A 19,395-nucleotide genomic window follows, 5' to 3' on the forward strand; every position below is an offset into this window, starting at 1 on the left:
ATCTGTATTTACTACCATCAAAGAGGATTGATGAGGGGAGAGCCGTGGACATGATCTACATGGACTTGAGTAAGGTGTTCACCACGGTTTCCCATGGGAGACTGGTTAGTAAGGTTAGATCTCATGGAATACGGGGAGAACTTACAATTTGGATACAGAACTGTCTCAAAGGTAGAAGACAGAGAGTGGTAGTGGAGGGTTGTTTTTCAGACTGGAGGCCTGTGACCAGTGGAATGCCACAAGGATCGGTGCCGGGTCCACTACTTTTCATCATTTATACAAATGATTTGGATATGAACATAAGAGGTAAAGTTAGTAAGTTTGCAAATGACACCAAAATTGGATGTGTAGTGGACATTGAAGAAGGTTACCTCAGATTACAAAGGGATCTTGATCAAATGGGCCAATGGGCTGAGGAGTGGCAGATGGAGTTTAATTTAGATGAATGCGAGGTGCTGCAATTTGGGAAAGCAAATCTTAGCAGGATTTATACACTTAATGGTAAGATCCTGAGGCATGCTGCTGAACAAAGAGACCTTGGAGTGCAGGTTCATAGCTCTTTGAAAGTGGAGTCACAGGTGGATAGGATAGTGAAGAAGGCATTTGGTATGCTTTCCTTTATTGGTCAGAGCATTGAGTAGAGGAGTTGGGAGGTCATGTTGCAGTTGTAGAGGGTTAGGCCACTTTGGAATATTGTGTGCAATTCCGGTCTCCTTCCTATCAGAAGGACGTTGTGAAACTTGAAAGGGTTCAGAAAAGATTTATGAGGATGTTGCCAGGGTTGGAGGATTTGAGCTATAGGGAGAGGCTGAAAAGGCTGGGGCTGTTTTGCCTGGAGCATCGGAGGCTGAGGGGTGACCTCATAGAGGTTTATTAAATCATGAATGGCATAGATACATAGAACGGCACACCTACACTCACACTCACACTCACACACTCACTCACACTCACACTCACACACTCACACTCACACTCACACTCACACCCACACTCACACCCACACCACACCCACATACACTCACTCTCAAACCCACACCCAAACCCACACCCACACTCACACCCACACTTACACTCACAAACAATGTCTTTTCCCTGGAGTGGGAGAGTCCAGGACTAGAATGCATAGATTTCGGGTGAGAGGGGAAAGATGTAAAAGGGACCTAAGGGTCCCCAGAGGGTGATGCATGTATGAAATGAGCTGCCAGGGGAAGTGGTGAAGGCTGGTACAACTACTACATTTAAAAAGCACCTGGACGGGAATATGAATAGGAAGGGTTTAGAGATATATGGACCAAGTACTGGAAAATGGGACTAGATTGAGTTGAGACATCTGTTTGGCATGGATAAGTTGGACCAAAGGGTCTGTTTCTGTGCTATACATCTCTATGACTCTATGTTTCTCTGAAATCCATACACCTTCCTGATCCGGAACTACATCACTGTTATCAACTGTCACTGAGTGGAAATCCTGGAACTCCCTCCCTAACCGTACTGGGGTTCCCAAGAACTGCAGTGGTTGGTAAGAAAGACTGCTATCACCTCCTCCAGCTAGGTTGGAGATGAGCAATAAATGCTGGCTGAACCTGCGACACCAACATTCTATGAACAAATGAATAAACCTTATTCCTGTCTTTCTAACTCCACTTGCGCGTAGTAGGGAAGGAAACTGTGGCCAGCAGCAATCTTGATGGAATGGTATGGGGGAAATCATGGTTGTTATGGTGAAGTGACAGAAAACCTCACTGCACAAATTTTCGCTCATTCTCTGATACATTTGCAAAAAAGAATCCTTTTTTGAAAGATTTTTTTATGATCTCATGGAGAGTACATAATCATGAGAAAGAAAAATCTCCATGTTGCACACATTGGACAACATTTTCTGGTGATAAACAGAGATGCTATTTTTCAATGATGTCACTCACTTGTTTTATGTTGATGGATCTATAGATATCGCTTTACTCCCTCTTCTGGCTTTCAAACAAGATCCCAACATAGAACAGCTCAATTGGCATTTATCCACCCTCCTACATCAATAGTAATGATCTCAATCGTATTGACGGTGATGAAGGGTTACACCAGCAACGTTGACCTCCACCACCTGATGTTGGCTGGCTTGCTGTGTTCTTCCAACCTTCTGCCTGTCTATACTGTAATTCCCACGTCACTGGCCATCATATCATGTACATACCAATACAATTATATTCAGTTAATGGCCTGTTAAAAACATTCATTCCAGATTTTTTTCAAACATTAAAAATGACAAATAATACTCTGATTGTGAGCAAAGAGAATGGCCCCAGGTCTGAATCTTAAAATGCCAGCTTAAAACATGGTTTTAAGCTAACCTTTTGTTCATGTGTGTTGAGGTAGCTCCTCAGAGGGATTAACATTACTTTCACTTGCTCTATTGCTGCAATTGAGTCATTATTCATACTCAAAAGCTTTCTTTATATTTGTTTAACCAACTTACTGTTTCAGAAAATAATACATGCCCAAAGGAAATGCATAACAAAGGAGTTTTTGAAGATTCCTTCATATTAGCCCTTTCACTATGCAGAAGGCATGGAATTCACCATTGTGTTCTGGAATGTCAATCAGATCTTTTCTTCACTGTGAAGTCTCCAGGGCACTCTGTATCTCTAATATCTGTCTTAGTCTGTTTCACATGCTTGATAACCTTCTAATCAATGAATAATAAACATTGAAGATCTTTACGATATGCATTCTTCAGGTCTCCCTTTTAAAGCTGCCGCCACATTATAATTCAGGAGGCTCTTTTTTTAAAGACAGGCTTAACATTGTTTTTCTTTCCTCAACAATAATAATCTTCTGTTGATCATCTTTACTCCTGATAAGAATGCGAACAAAGTTGGTCTTTGATGTGTGATTTGTTTGCTTCAAAAGAAAATTGTGGCATCTTGAAGGTAACTTTCTTGCACAATATCCGACTTGCTTCTTGTATCCGTATTGTATCTCATTTACTGATGTCTTTGTGGTGGAGGTTCAGACAGCCAGAGGTCATGATCCACTGGCCAATTCACTGTTCAGAAGGTCATGGTGAGACAGCCATCATCTCCCATAGCAAGTGGTGGCCATGTTCTCCAGACACTGACTGCATGGAGGGACATTGGAAGTGGCAAGCAGAAATTAAAATTTCAAATGGCAGAGAATGATGATGGATTAACAGGAATAACAAGATGATGGATTAGGAATAACAAGATGATGGATTAGGAATAACAAGATGATGGATTTAGGAATAACAAGATGATGGATTACTGGGCTAATGGTAGGCTACTTGGTAGTGTGGATGAGCAGAGGGATCTTGGTGTCTATGTACACAGATCTCTGAAAGTTGCCACCCAGGTAAATAGTGCTGTGAGGAAGGCATATGGTGTACTGGGCTTTATTGGCAGAGGAATTGAGTTCCGGAGTCCTGAGGTCATGTTGCAGTTGTATAAGACTCTGGTGAGGCCTCATCTGGAGTATTGTGTGCAGTTTTGGTCGCCATACTATAGGAAGGATGTGGAAGCTTTAGAACGAGTGCAGAGGAGGTTTACCAGGATGTTGCCTGGAATGGTAGGAAAATCTTATGAGGAAAGGCTGAGGCACTTGGGGCTGTTCTCATTGGAGAAGAGAAGGTTTAGGGGAGATCTGATAGAAGTGTATAAGATGATTAGGGGTTTAGATAGGGTAGATACTAAGAACCTTTTACCGCTAATGGAGTCAGGTGTTACTAGGGGACATGGCTTTAAATTAAGGGGTGGTAGGTATAGGACAGATGTTAGGGGTAGATTCTTCACACAGCGGGTTGTGAGTTCATGGAATGCCCTGCCCGTATCAGTGGTGAACTCTCCTTCTTTATGGTCATTTAAGCGGGCATTGGATAGGCATTTGGAAGTTATTGGGCTAGTATAGGTTAGGTAGGATTCGGTCGACGCAACATCGAGGGCCGAAGGGCCTGTACTGCGCTGTATCCTTCTATGTTCTATGTTCTATGATATCTACAGAAAACAATGGCCGGCGAATCACGATCTTTCTCTGCCCATTGTCTTCCTCTATGGTAAATATGGCAGGAGTTTGAGAGTGTGAGATTCCTGAGCCATACCAGATGATTCATATTGCAGAGTTGATCACCATAGCAAGAACCATTGTTTGATGAGATGGAAGGCTGCCACAGATTGTACTCAATGGAGTATGAGCCATTTGGTGCTGTTTGCCTTCCGTGAATGAGTCAATTGCTTTAAATAATGGGATTGGCATATATATGAATCAGGAGCACAGTAAAAAATTGCAGTTCATATATAGAACAAAGTAAGGAACCCATTTTCATCATAAGCTTCGTGCATGTAAGATACTGCTGTCATTGTCAGAAATGGAGAAAGTTCAGTTCTCCTTCAGGTAACTTTTAACCCATTCATTAATGCTCAGGATGGTTAGTAGGTTTCAAATGTCTTCAGTTTTAATGTTGGCAGGTTTTGTAATGCAACACTAGACCAAATCCACCAATGACTCCATTAAAACACTATTGTTTCTCTTTACCCCTGTCAAAACAGTCATTCCTGGAATGAATTCATCATGAGTGACATTCTAGCGAATATGGTAAATCCACAATGAATCCGAATAGAAAGCCTAGTCTCAGTTTTAGTTGCACAGAATAAGGAATGTTTTGGTACTGAATATTTGGGAGATATATCTGATCCAGTTGCATTATTGCAATGGATGAATCTGTTAGTGGGACGGAAATTGGGGCAGGATCCATTTGCATCAGAGCAACAGCCAAGTTCAACTTACCAGGTGTTTGTGGGCATGGGGAGGAAGTGGCAATTATTCCTTCTGACATTAGGGAGTGAGATGGTACCAATAGGGAAAAGTAATCGTGTAGAATTCCTTCCAGGGTGGCCTCTAGTGACTTGATTAGAAATATAATCACTGGCATGGATTAGAGTCATAGAATCATATAGCATGGAAACAGACCCTTTGGCCCAACTCGTCCATGCTGGCCAGGATTCCTAAACTGAACTAGTCCCATTTACCTGCATTTCGCGGAGTGAGGTGGGTAGTTTTCATTTTGCAACTTTCTGGGTCTTGTGTGTTGGCAGTTGATAGGAGTGGGGCTGAAAATGTGTTGCTGAAAAAGCGCAGCAGGTCAGGCAGCATCCAAAGAGCAGGAGAATTGATGTTTCGGGCATAAACCCTTCTTCAGGAATGAGGAAAGTGTGCCAAGCAGGCTAAGATGGCTTTTTTTTTCCTTTTTTTTTTCTTTATCTTTTTAATTCTTGTAGAGGGAGGAAGAGAGCTTCTTCAAGGAAGGCATCCTTGTAAGAGGATTCGGAGTAGATTAAAATCTTCTAGGAGAAAGTGAGGACTGGAGATCAGAGCTGAAAATGTGTTGCTGGAAAAGCACAGCAGGTCAGGCAGCATCTTGGCACATTTTCCTCATTCCTGAAGATGGGCTCATGCCCGAAACATCAATTCTCCTGCTCCTCGGATGCTGCCTGACCTGCTGCGCTTTTCGAGCAGCACATTTTCAGCTCTGATCTCCAGCATCTGCAGTCCTCACTTTCTCCTAGTTGATAGGAGTGGGACCAGTATATTTTGGAAAGTCTACCATAGCTGAATGCAAAGCAAAAATAAACCAATTAATTCTTTGAAACCTTCTTTAACCAAAACTTCCAAATGTTCAACAACTTCCATCGTCAACTAGCTCTTTAATAATGGGATGGTCTTACTTTCAAATAGCTTGATCTCAGGAGATCAGAGAGGGAAAGAAAGATGAAGAGAGATCTGTTCTTGTCTATTTACACAGACATGTTAAGGTCTATGTAATTCAAGGACAATAATTTCTACCAGTCAGCTAACAGGAGAATGTATGAACTCTAAGCAGATTTATTATCTTAAAATCAAGCCATGAAAACTGTACCTGCAGACATCTCATCTACTTTAATTTCTTCTCCTGCTCAGTCCTTTTTCATGCCTCTGTGAGCATAATAATCTGTAGTGACCAAACAGTGGCTTGTGCACTTACACGCTGCACAAGCATTGTGGGTCTGTTGGGTAGTGACTAGCACTTTTGAAAGGACTGCTATGGTAGTGGCCCTGTCTCAGGTTGAAGCCTCACCTGCCCGGATATATGTTATAACATATACAAAATGGTTGATTTAAAATGTCTATAAGTGTACTCAAGTGGCAGCTTAGTACTTAAAGTAGCATAGAAAAGAAACCTGGACATTTAGCAATCCTCAGTTGCTATTTCTGAACTTCTATCACTCCAACCCGAATTACTGCCAATTCACCGAATTCCTAATCTTAGTTTGTGAAATCCAGATCCATGTTTGTCATTTTCCCAATTATCTCATTTTAAATGCCACACATCACCAGACTAAGTCAATCTCACTCTACTGCAGGATTTTAACTGGATGTAACACCATACTTTACAGCCTTCAGTACTTCAGAGTAAAATATGGCTTTGTTTTCGTTTATGCCTGGATATGATTACAGTGTGAATAATTTCATAAATGGACTGGTTTAAAGAGTCACATATATCTCTTTTTTATCTGAAATCAATAGTAATTCTGACTAACCATTACCATGATCCAAACAAATTATTTGCAAATGGCTGGTAGATAAACACGTGTTTATCATGATCCCACCATATCACATAAGCTTTGAGCCTGATATCTATCACAAGCTTAAAATGTTAGTTTTAAACCAATGCATGTTGTTTATTTAAGAATCCAGTTTCATTAGTTTCTTTTCCATTAGCCTGTGCTTATCACTTCATTCCATACATCAGGCTCGATGTGCACAGCTATGACTATTATTTTTCCATTTTATTGCAGTAATGTTGTGTGTACAATCAGCTATGTGAAACTGAATAATTAAGCAAAGGGCAACAGTCAATGGCAACTTGAAGAAGTGTTTAATTTTAAAGCAATTAGATTGAGCCAGGGAGCTAAAAGAACATCAGCTCTGTGACTCACTTCCGTACTTGGGCAACATAAGCACCATTTTATATGGTCGATACTGAAGGAAAATAACTATGGGGCTAAAGTCTCCACCATTTCAGGTTCCCTCTCCAACTCCTGAACCATTCTGGCTTTCCAGGCTTGCAGATTTAAGAACACTGTTGTGGGGATCTGTTAACTCAGTTGCCTCAAGCATGGTCCAGAATGATCCCAATGATATGTACAAAGTTAGCTTGCTGAGCTAGAAGGTTTGTTTTCGGATGTTTCATCACCATACTAGGTAACACTAGCAGTGAGCATCTCCAGTTCATTCCTCCATCCAGTTGTGTTTTTGTGGAAACCTGTTACCTTGTCTTATTCCATGCTTGAGGTGAGTGGTGCTCCCTCAAGCTATATAACTAATGTGCTGTCTGTAATGAAGAGATGCCTATGGCCTTTGATGGATTACAGCTGATGACCAATTATGACTATTTTCTTAAATCCTGATATCCTTCAGGGGAAGATATATTTTGACAATGCTACAAGTGCTTGATGTCAATCCCATAACTGACTATTTCATTAGGTTACAACATGCTTTTGATAACTCTAATTAGTGAATTTGGTTAAAGGTTTATTTTTCTAAACATTCTTCCTGCACTACCTATCTTTGCTGATGTGCAAAACATAATCATTCTGGGGAGTCTAGCTGGTGAGTTCTGAAGGATGACTCTAAATCCAGTCAAGGCACTTGCAATGCACCTTGAGTGGGTGGGTCACTTTGGAGAAAGTGAGGACTGCAGATACTGAAGTTCAGAGTCGAGAGTGTGGTGCTGGAAAAGGACAGCGGGTCAGGCAGCATCTGAGGAGCAAGAGAATCAACGTTTCGGGCAAAAGCCCTTCATCAGGAATAAGGCTTGTGGGCTGAGGTGCCGAAAGATAAATGGGAGGGGGGTGAGTCTGGGGGGGATGTATCTGAGAATGCGATAGGTAGATAAAGATGAGGGAAAAGGTGATTGGTTGGAGAGGAGGGTGGAATGGATAGATGGGAAAGATGATGGACAGGTCAAAAGGATGGTGTCAAGTTGGAGGCTTAGGACTGGGATATGGTGGAGAGAAGGGAAATGAACTAACTGGTGAAATCCATATTAACCCATGTGGTTGCAGGGTCCCAAGGTGGAAGATGAGACGTTCTTCCTCCAGGCATTGGGTGGTAAGGATTTGGCGATGGAGGAGCCCCAGGACCTGCATATCCATGATGGAGTGGGAGGAGAGTTGAAGTATTTAGTCACAGGGTGGTGGGGTTGGTTGGTGCGCGTGTCCCAGAGGTGTTCTCTGAAATGATCTGCACGTTAGCGTCCTGTCTCCCTGATGTAAAGGAAACCACATCGAGTGCTACAGATGCAGTCGATGACATTTGTGGAGGTACAGGTAAAATTCTGTCAGATGTGGAAGGATCCTTTGGAGCCTTGGATGGAGGTAAGTGGAGGAGGTGTGGGCACAGGTTTTGCACTTCCTGTGGTGGCAGGGGAAGGTGCCAGGAGTGGGGTGATGGCTGGCAGGGGTGTGGATCTGACAAGGGATCTTACATAAGCCCTTCATTCCTGATGAAGGCCTAATGCCCAAACCTTTGATTCTCCTGCTCCTCGGATGCTGCCTGAGCTGCTGTGCTTTTCCAGCACCACACTCTCAACGTGGCTGGATCACTCCCCCAATAAAACAATTGGTGGTCATCTACCTTTCAATGATTGTTCTTGGCTTCATTTCCCAGGGGGCCCTCAGCTCCTAGCTGCATCCCTGATGTCCGTTTGTATGTCCAAAGAGGCCATGGAGCTAGTTTGCCACAGGATTAAACCATTACGGCAGCTTATAGGAATTTGACAGTCACCTTTACTTATTGTTATACACAGGCTGCATATTAATGCAATGGAACCTTTTGCAGTTTTTACCTGGACATTCCTGTAATTCAACATTGTTTGCTGGCTATGTATAGCTAATGATCCTTCATTGCTAGAGTTACTTGGCCTGAGCTGAAAATGCTAGTCACAGTCAACAATGACAGCCCATAGTTCTGTGTATTTTTGTGCAGCTGCCTTGGGAGTACTGCATATGCCTCCACACGTACCCTTAAGATCAAAAGATGAAGAAAGTTCAGGGCAGTGGTCACTTCCACAACTATTGGTGACATGTGTCAATCAGTTCCAACAGGGAGCAAATCTCCTCAGAAGCTACAAATATCTGGCACCATTCAATCTGACAATATCAGCTTCTAGTAGCACCATATTTCTGTCTCATCAAGGAAGCTGAATCATCTGAACTCGATTATGCAGGTTAAGCCTCCCATGAATTCAATCACTTTGTCTTTCCTTTCTGTACTAGTCGATCTAAAACAGGTTTTTGTTGCTGTTATTGCTTATGCTGATTATCCCCCTGCTCCTCGCCAAATGTCCAATGTCAAATACCCCAGCATCCTGATTTTGAACCCCAATTCCTGAAAAAGTACATTACCTAACCTCTCAAAGCATACAAACATTTTCCCAGTGTTAAAGAAACAAGTGCAAATGCTGTGTTTTAACAGGGAAAGAGACAACAAAACAGATACCTTTAGGCCATTTAACTCAACATTTGTTGTGGGAAAATAATAGAGATTATTAAAAGTGATATAATCACAGAGCATTTGGAAATACATAGTGTGATCAAGCAGAGTCAGCATGGCTTCATGAAGGAGAAATTAAGCCTGACAAAGTTATCAGAATTTTTTGAAACAGCAACAGTCAGGATTGATAAAAGGGAAGTTGTTAGTGCAAGATATTTTAGTCAATCTGTTCAGCCATGTAGCACCAGAGTGGGTGGGACTTGAAACCAGATTTTCTGGCTCAGAAGTAGGGACATTACTGATGCAATAAGAATCCATCAGTGGATTTAATACATTTGGATATTTCATAATGTTAGGCTATATAATAAAAACCAACATTTAAGTGTTGGTTTTAGAAAAAAATACCATGGACAGAAGCCTGGCTAATTAATGGAAGACAGAGAGTTCGGTAAAAACACATATAATTTTCATGATGGCAACCTACAAATAGCGATGTTTTACAGGGATCAGTGCTGAGGCCATAGTCATTTAGGAAAGTGAATGCATTATAGCCAAGTTATAGAGGACATAAAAATAGGTGGGAAGGCAGGTACTGAAGATAAAGAGTCTGCAGAGGGATATTCATGGGTTTGACAAGTCAGCAAAAACTTGGCAGATGGAATGTAATATGGGAAAATGTGAGATTGTACACTTTGGCAGGAAGATTAAAGGAGCTAAGTATTATGCAATTGGTGAGAGATTGCAGAAAGCAACATTACAGAGGGATTTGGTAGTCCTTGTACATTAATTACACAAAGCTAACATATAAGTTCAGCAGAACTATGTGGGAAGCTAGAGAAGTGATTGCTGGGTCTTTTGCTGAGATATTAGTATCATCGATAGTCACAGGTGAGGTGCCAGAAGACTGGAGGTTGGCAAACGTGCCACTGTTTAAGAAGGGTGGTAAAGACAAGCCAGGGAACTATAGACCAGTGAGCCTGACCTCGGTGGTGGGCATGTTGTTGGAGGGAATCCTGAGGGACAGGATGTACATGTATTTGGAAAGGCAAGGACTGATTTGGGAGAGTCAACATGGCTTTGTCTATGGGAAATCTTGTCTCACAAACTTGATTGAGTTTTTTGAAGAAGTAACAAAGAAGATTGATGACGGCAGAGCAGTAGATGTGATCTATATGGACTTCAGTAAGGCATTCGACAAGATTCCCCATGGGAGACTGATTAGCAAGGTTAGATCTCATGGAATACAGGGAGAACTAGCCATTTGGATATAGAACTGGCTCAAAGGCAGAAGACAGAGGGTGGTGGTGGAGGGTTGTTTTTCAGACAGGAGGCCTGTGACCAGTGGAGTGCCACAAGGATCGGTGCTGGGCCCTCTACTTTTTTATCATTTACATAAATGATTTGGATGCGAGCATAAGAGGTACAGTTAGTAAGTTTGCAGATGACATCAAAATTGGAGGTGTAGTGGACAGCAAAGAGGGTTACCTCAGAGTACAACATGATCTGGACCAGATGGGCCAATGGGCTGAGAAGTGGCAGATGGAGTTTAATTCATCTAAATGCAAGGTGCTGCATTTTGGGAAAGCAAATCTTAGCAGGACTAATACACTTAATGATAAGTTCCTAGAGAGTGGTGCTGAACAAAGAGACCTTGGAGTGCAGGTTCATAGCTCCTTGAAAGTGGAGTCGCAGGTAGATAGGATAGTGAAGAAGGCATTTGGTATGCTTTCCTTTATTGGTCAGAGTATTGAGTACAGGAGTTGGGAGGTCATGTTGTGGCTGCACAGGACATTGGTTAGGCCACTGTTGGAAAATTGCTTGCAATTCTGGTCTCCTTCCTATTGGAAAGATGTTGTGAAACTTGAAAGGGTTCAGAAAAGATTTACAAGGATGTTGCCAGGGTTGGAGGATCTGAGCTATAGGGAGAGGCTGAACAGGCTGGGGCTGTTTTCCCTGGAGCGTCGGAGGCTGAGGGGTGACCTTATAGAGGTTTACAAAATTATGAGGTGCATGGATAAGATAAATAGACAAAGTCTTTTCACTGGGGTGGGGGAGTCCAGAACTAGAGGGCATAGGTTTAGGGTGAGAGGAGAAAGATATAAAAGGGACCTACGGGACAACTTTTTCACACAGAGGGTGGTACATGTATGGAACGCAGAGGATGTGGTGGAAGCTGGTACAATTTAAGAGGCATTTGGATGGGTATATGAATAGGAAGGGTTTGGAGGGATATGGGCCGGGTGCTGACAGGTAGGACTAGATTGGGTTGGGATATCTGGTTGGCATGGACGGGTTGGACTGAAGAGTCTGTTTCCATGGTGTACATCTTTATGACTCTATGACTCTAGGTAATAGGGAAGGCAAATGAAACATTGGAGAATAAAAATAGAAAAGTTTTGCTCTTGGGAGCAGTCCAGATAAAGTTCACTTGGCTGATCCTGGGTTTGGAAGAACTGTCTTATGAGGGGTGCTTGAGTAGGTTAGGTCTGTACTCATTGGAACTTAGAAGAATGAGAGGTGATCTTATTGAAACACACAAGATTCTTAAAGGACTTGACAGGGTAGATATGGCAAGTTTGTTTCTCCTTTTGAGAGAGTTTACAACCAGTGGGCATAATAACATAGTACACGTTCACCCATTTAAGACAAGAATGAAGATGAATTTCTTCTCTCAGAGAGTAGACAACCTGTATAAATTTTTACCAGAGAGGGCTGTTGAGGCTGAATGCTTAAGTATATTCAAGGCTGAGATAGTTAGATTTTTAATCAATGAGGGAAATAAGGAGAAAAGGCAGGAAAGTGGAGTTGAGAATTATCAGATCAGTATGATCTCATTGAATGACAGTGCAGACTTATTGGGCTGAATGGTCTACGTCGTTCCTGCATCTTATAATATTATGGCATTCATTGTTGTTGTAAACTGGCTTTTATTTAGCTTGTAGCTTGCCATTGTGTACACACTTTAGTTTCATATGATTCTCAGAAAACCTAGGAAACTGTACACGCCTCATTAAATTCAATGGATTTTTATATTGTTGCAGCAGCTCAATGACTGAACTATTCAGATTGTTGATCCACCTTTCTCGAGAGGATTATGTGTTAGCAACTGAACACACCCAAATCAAATATAGACTCTCAGAAGATAATGCTGAGTCTATATATCTAGTGAAGGTTATGGAAAGATTTTATTCACTGCAAATTTAAGACAAGATTTTGTGACTCTACATTTGGTGACTAAACACAAGGTTTGTCTTAAGTAATTGTATCAATTGTGCAATAGAACTGTGCAACAAATATTGAAACATTTATCCCAGTGATCCTCCATTGTCAAGGAGGTTGTAATTAAAACTTATCATGCTGTTGAAGATTCACTTATAGTTGAACAGACATTTTAATTTTTACTTGTATGTTTAATGGGCATCCATCACATTAAGTATCATACCGTTATGTTATTTCATATATGTGCATGTCAAGTCTTTTGACAAGGTATTGTTAGAGCAACGCTTGTGAAGGAACAAGACAATGTCGGCAGCAGCTTCCTGATTTCTGCATTTAGCAGAATGGTATTATTGTCAAAATTTCTGTCTGATATACTGGTGAACACAGAACGCCTCATGTGCAATCTTACTGCAAAATTCATTCCATTGGTTTGCTTCTTGTTCTGTCATTGATTTGGTTGTTTCTGCATTATGTATGGACTTGCAACATACCAACATACCAATATATGGACTTTGTGACGTCAATGTACGCATTAAAACGTATTATATTTTGTACATTAGTCTTAGCATTTAATTGCACAAAGTAATACTGATGGTCTTTAGCAACAGCAAACAATTTGCCAACAACCATCAATCAATCAACAAATAACAAACAATTGCCTAATTCAAGTCTGCTTTAGCATATGTGAATGTTAAAATTGTACAATGTACTGTCACCAGTGAGAAATTAAGGCCTAATAGGTTGCATTAAGTGCTGAATCAGACAATTCAAATGTTTATATCTCCCTCCATTTGCTACAACCATAATCCATGAAAACATTACAATTAATGGCATTGTATTTGAAATCTGGTTTCTGTTGGCAGGCAATTTAAACACGAGAAGCCAGTATTGTATATTATTGCCTTCATCTTTGTATTCATTTCCAAAATACCTAAAGTTCTCAACTTTAAATAGAAGAGTGAGAAAGATTATTCTTCTGAAAGAAGATGTAATTAATATTATGCAGTCAAAGTGTCTCAGGCTAAAAGGTACCATTGCAAGTAAGAAGACAATTATCTGCAATGACTATAATTAGTGAAGAAGCCATGTTGCCTTTATTGGGCAAGAGTCCACAATGCCTGAACTTTTGAAGGAGCAGCATTTTGGATGAGTGGATCTCTGGCAAAGCATGACTCTCTGCTCGAGCTGTAACTCTTCATCCATTGGAAGTTCCTGGACAACAGAGCTCTCCTGGATATTCCACAGCTGCTATCAAGAATGTTGTGCCCAACATTTTGTGCACAATGAAGTGTGCTATGCACAAAGAGCTATAGACATGTACAACACTCTAAATGATGCCCCTCAGAGGGGAGGAAAATTCCAACTGAGCCTTTGCTTTTGTTAATGGCCTTCATAAGAAATGTTATCATAATTGAGTGGAACTCATTATCTTCCTCAGGATACATCTTTATTTGACAGCATGCCTCAATGAATCATTGAGCGATAACCTGCTATGCAAGTTCCAGCAACGCATGAAAAGGGAACAACTTTCTGACGAGAGACAGTCTGCTTTGGCACAGCTCCTGCAGCAAGCTCTCCAGCTTTTCTATTACAAAAGGAGCAGTGCTATTCACAACACTACATTGTGCCATTGTCAACAATTGATCAGCACTTTTCAGACCACCGTTAGAACTTTCTTTTTAATAGAAAACTTGCAGCCCTTTACGATTTAGTGCACCCCTACCAAGTAGGCTACAAGCCAAACCTTCTGGATGAGCACATCATTTGTCAATAGTCCAGTCTCTGAAGCTGCTGGGCCATTTCACCTTCAACCCCTGAGAGAAATGCTGCTTACTTTTATGGTTGAAACTCAGGTGATGCAACTGCAATCTCCCAAACTGGCAGTCAAATTAATTAATTTTATACATTGCATGGGTTTGCATTTTTCTGAAGCTACAGTTAATTGTGTAGACTACACGGAAATAATATACATTTGTAGTTGACCTTTTTATTGATTTATTGTGATGTTTAACTTTTGACTTTATCTTTTAAATGCTACACTAAGAATGACTGTAATGATTAACTTTTAACTTGTGTTCCTTATTTTTTTTCTACCTTGTTCTTAAGTTTTTGTACCGAGGTACTTGTACTTAAAGTGTGCCGCGTGCGGTGACATTGAAAACTGTTCTCTGTAGTCCTGTACTTTTGTACTTCAGTTCACAGGACAATAATGTCAAAATAAGGATTTGAATTGGCTTTTGTATCCAGTCAAACTGATCCACTTGCTTGGAATGTGCAAGAGCATTCTAAAATGACTAGCTAATAGCGTGTAGCCTTGAGTGGAGCCTTCAGTTGTAATCTCATTTAAGCAGTCTGACAAGGTTTTCACATTATTTTTCACAGAATTCACCACATGGGATTTTCTTCAGCTAACCTTCCACTGATGAGACATCATCTGCTTGTCAGAGGATAGAACTTTTACTAATTAAGAGGGCAGTGGACCTTCTCAGGGAAATGGAGATGATCAAAGAATTTAAAACCAAGAAATTGTGATGCCAGTAGTGCACATCCAATTAAACATTAACTACACAAGTGAAGAGCAACATGGACAATTAAAAGGCCCCAAATATATGATTTTTTTTTAAAAAGGAGAGGCATATTCTCTCCAATGCCAAAGGTATGAACCAGATTGCTGAGAGGGGTCAACAGAGAAAGTCCTCCGTTGATGCAGTCCTATCATAATCCCCTGGCATTTTACAGCCAAGAAAGTGTATTATCAATGGAGACAGTGCTGTGATGTAACGAACCAGAAAAGTGCAACATCATTTTGCCGTCAATAATGTTCATATGTGACCTTTTTCAATCATCTGTACTCAAAACTATCTTTCAGTCATATTTTGACATCAAATTACATTATTATTGATGAAGAGACATGGCATGACATCAGACAGAGCTCATATATCACCATTTGCAATCACCTAGAATCATGTAAAATGTAGACAGCATTCACAGAATCACAAGTTTGTTACAGTGTGGAAAGTGCCATTCAGCTTATCATGCCCTCACCCCCTCTAATATAAATTTGGCTTAACTACTCAATCCCAATCTCTTGCCTTTTTCCCAGATCCCTGCCCATCACTACTTTCCAACAAACCAAACCAATGCCCTCTTGAATGCCTCAATTGATCCAGGTATTACATTCCATACCAGAACCATTTGTTGAGTAAAAATGCTTTTTTCATGAACATTATCCTTGCTTCATTTGCACTTCACTTTTAAATTTCGACTGACATCAAAAGCAATGAAGGAACTTACTCATTCAAGCAAGGTGTTCCAATAATCAGGCAAAATGTACTAAGTTTCTGATATCAAATTATTCAAAGTTCTGGTTGATGCAGTATAAGTATGCAATGTGTAGATTAACATAGCGTGTTAATATTGTGCACAAGTAAATATTGTGATTCATTATAAGGCACTGCAAGAATCTGGAAGAACCTTGAACAAATTGGTTAAAAGATTTTTAACACAATTTCAGATGGTATCTTAATACATGCAGAGAGGCATTAAATCATGGCCCATTACACATCTTAACTTTATTAACCAACTTTCATCCTCAGTGTCACCCTCCACACTCCTGTATTGTTAAAAATATATATTATCCTATCTCTCCTTGTGATTGGACACTTTCCTTTAACAAAAATCCATTTAATGAGCATGTTAATTGCCTAATTTTAAAAAAGAAATGTGTTGAAAATTGTAAGAATTTCATTAGTGGCAATTTCAATGAAGAGTTTAAGTACGAAATATATACCTGATCTTAATTGACTCTTGAGAATAAGCTCAATATTTATGAAGGCTAATATAGTTGCAGTTTATAATTTTAGTGACGTCTTATGTTTTTTTTGACAGTAAAGGATTCATCCTTGTTTACAATTTACTGTTCAAGTTTTAATTTCATTCTCACTTTGACCCAAACATCAACTTACAAAACTGAACATTTAACTTAATTAAAATTCAATGTTTCTGCCCAAGTCCAAACAGGAGATGATACAGTATTGCACCCTGCTGGGACTTGGCACTTCATTCTCTCATTCAGCAGCTGTGCTTCCTCCATCCTCCTGTTTTGTTAGATCTGCACCATCAATGATGCAGGCAGCTGCCATGAACATCATTGGCTTTGACATCATTGGCACTGCAATTACCCTCCAATAGTTGTGACATTACCACATCCAGCGTATCTAGGAATACCAAGGTCCCAACAATCCAGCAGAAACTTGACTAGACACCAATATATGAACATTTTTAGTCTAATTCACCTTGTAGTGATGACAACATTATAATTGTGCTACTTGCTACGCATCAAGGTGACAAGTATAAAGAAGCTAAATGACAATCAAAGCAAACTTAGTGTGCAGGCTGCTGAATAATAAGGGGATTTAGATTTCGAAATCATAGGATAATAGACTGGAATTTGCAGTTGCAACGACGATAAGCCTGTCAGTGCTTGGTATTGTTACCATGCAAAATGGATTGCAACTTCTGATATTCACACATGTGCAATTAAATGTGAAAATATAGAAGATGTTTGCTTGTTTCTCCTGACAGTAGTCTTGACAAATGAAATCTAACCAAAATCAGTGAATTTATGTAAATCTCAGCTTTTATTCTCACTGTGAAAACCATTGGAAATATTAAACCTTGTTGAATGAGGTACAACTCAGTTTTTAAATGATGGTCAGTATGAAATGATAATTACTATTTGATAAACCCTGGATCAGAAAACTGAACATGTACTTTTTGTTTCCTGCCAAGCTGAATGTGAGAATTCTTCAACCTGATTGGTTGATCAGTTGGTCAGATGAATGCACTATTGTTGGACCCCAGAAACATTTTATGAATGGTATCAGGTTTGAAGCCATATTGGAAAAGAGGAAAGTTACTATCTGTAATTGGCTACATCCTTGTGGATAGCTTTTACAAGAGCTGCTAAAAGCTCAATTCTTTCAGCACTGACTACCAAATCTAGGCTAATGTGTATTACAGTATAATGAAAGGATAACCACTAACAAAGGTGAAAAAGAGAATTAGTTTACATGTAATCATTAATCATTTAATGAAATTACCCAGTCAATGCACACTGTTGTCAGACTGAATCAAAAATTAAATAACATAGCCAGACAAATTCATGACAAATCAAAATCAGGTATTTCAATCTTTTATTGATCAGTAATAAAGTCCACTTCTAAAACTGCATGTAGATGGATGTATTGGACATTCAAAAAGATGTAATTATGTTGCAGAACATTTGCAAAATAGAAGCAAGGGTAATTCCCAGAGTTAAGTTGGGAGGTCAGAATCTCGTAGGAACATGAGTGACGTGGGCTATAGCAAGAAATGTCGCAGACTTGAGAAAATCAGCAAAACCCATCTCGACATTGCAATCAACTAGCTGAATCTTTTGACTAGGTTCCAGCTTACAAAGAGCCTCTACATTAGTCACCACGTGACAGTATCTAAGGGTGCAATCCAAGGACATCTGCTACACACACCCCTCTTCCATGAGCTTTGGTACCCAATAGTTACCGACCCCTCTGGATCCTTGTGGCACCTCTCCAATCCATTTACAAGATGGTTAGAATGGATCAGTATTGCAGAGTGGAGTGTCAACTAGCACCAAAAGGCTGCTGCAAGAACACTTTGTACGTGGGCGATATACCCAGCTCACCGATTGGACTATGTTACACCTCAGGGTATCTTGATTGCCTTCTCAGCACTGTCTCATTTAATGCCTACCAACATGCTTGTAGCACCTGTGTCTTGCCTTGCGCTGCTGTGCTGTGCTATTTCTGTGAGCACAAAGACAATTGATGTGCTCTTTAGCACAGACACATAGGTAGGTTGTTTGTTTTGCATGTTTGTAGGGATCTGGGGTGTGAGGGAACATCTTGTTGCACGCTAAGATGCCAATCTAATTCCTCCAGCATGAGACAGTTGCCTACACGGTAAACTCATGATGTGTCTATTCAACTAAATGGCCATAGCAGAAAGTGGGTGTAAGCTAGACCTTAGTCCAGACAAAGGGGTCTGCAGTCAATCAAAGTGTCCCAGTGCTGTGCTATAACCCACTTGGGAAACTGCCTTGATGCTTAGGCCACAAGTTCTGGGGTTGCCACAAAGGTTAATGACTTAATTGACTGAGTAGTTAGCACTGCTGCCTCACAATGCCAGAAACCCAGGTTCTATTCTGGCCTCAGGCGACTGTCTGTGTGGAGTTTGCACGTTCTCCCTGTGTGGGTTTCCTCCCACACTCCAAAGATGTGCAGGTTAGGTGAATTAGCCATGGTAAATTGCCCACAGTGTTCAGGGATATGTAGGTTATGTCCATTAGTTAGAGGTAAATGTAGAGTTATAAGGTTGGGGAATTGGTCTGTGTGGGTTACTGTTCAGCAGGTCAGTATGGACTTGATGGGCCAAATGGCCTGATCCCCCGCTGTAGGGATTCTTTGATTAATTACAGCATGCAGAGTCCTTGATTTACCTTTCCATTGGTGTCAAACTATCAGAAAATACTGACTAGGTTTCTGTGCTTAACAGAAAGTATCTCTACCAGTTAAAACTCTGACCTTGTTAAAATCCTAGACACACATATACACACACACA

This window comes from Hemiscyllium ocellatum, chromosome 29 (assembly GCF_020745735.1).
Source record: "Hemiscyllium ocellatum isolate sHemOce1 chromosome 29, sHemOce1.pat.X.cur, whole genome shotgun sequence".
In the NCBI taxonomy this organism is placed as follows: Eukaryota; Metazoa; Chordata; class Chondrichthyes; order Orectolobiformes; family Hemiscylliidae; genus Hemiscyllium; species Hemiscyllium ocellatum.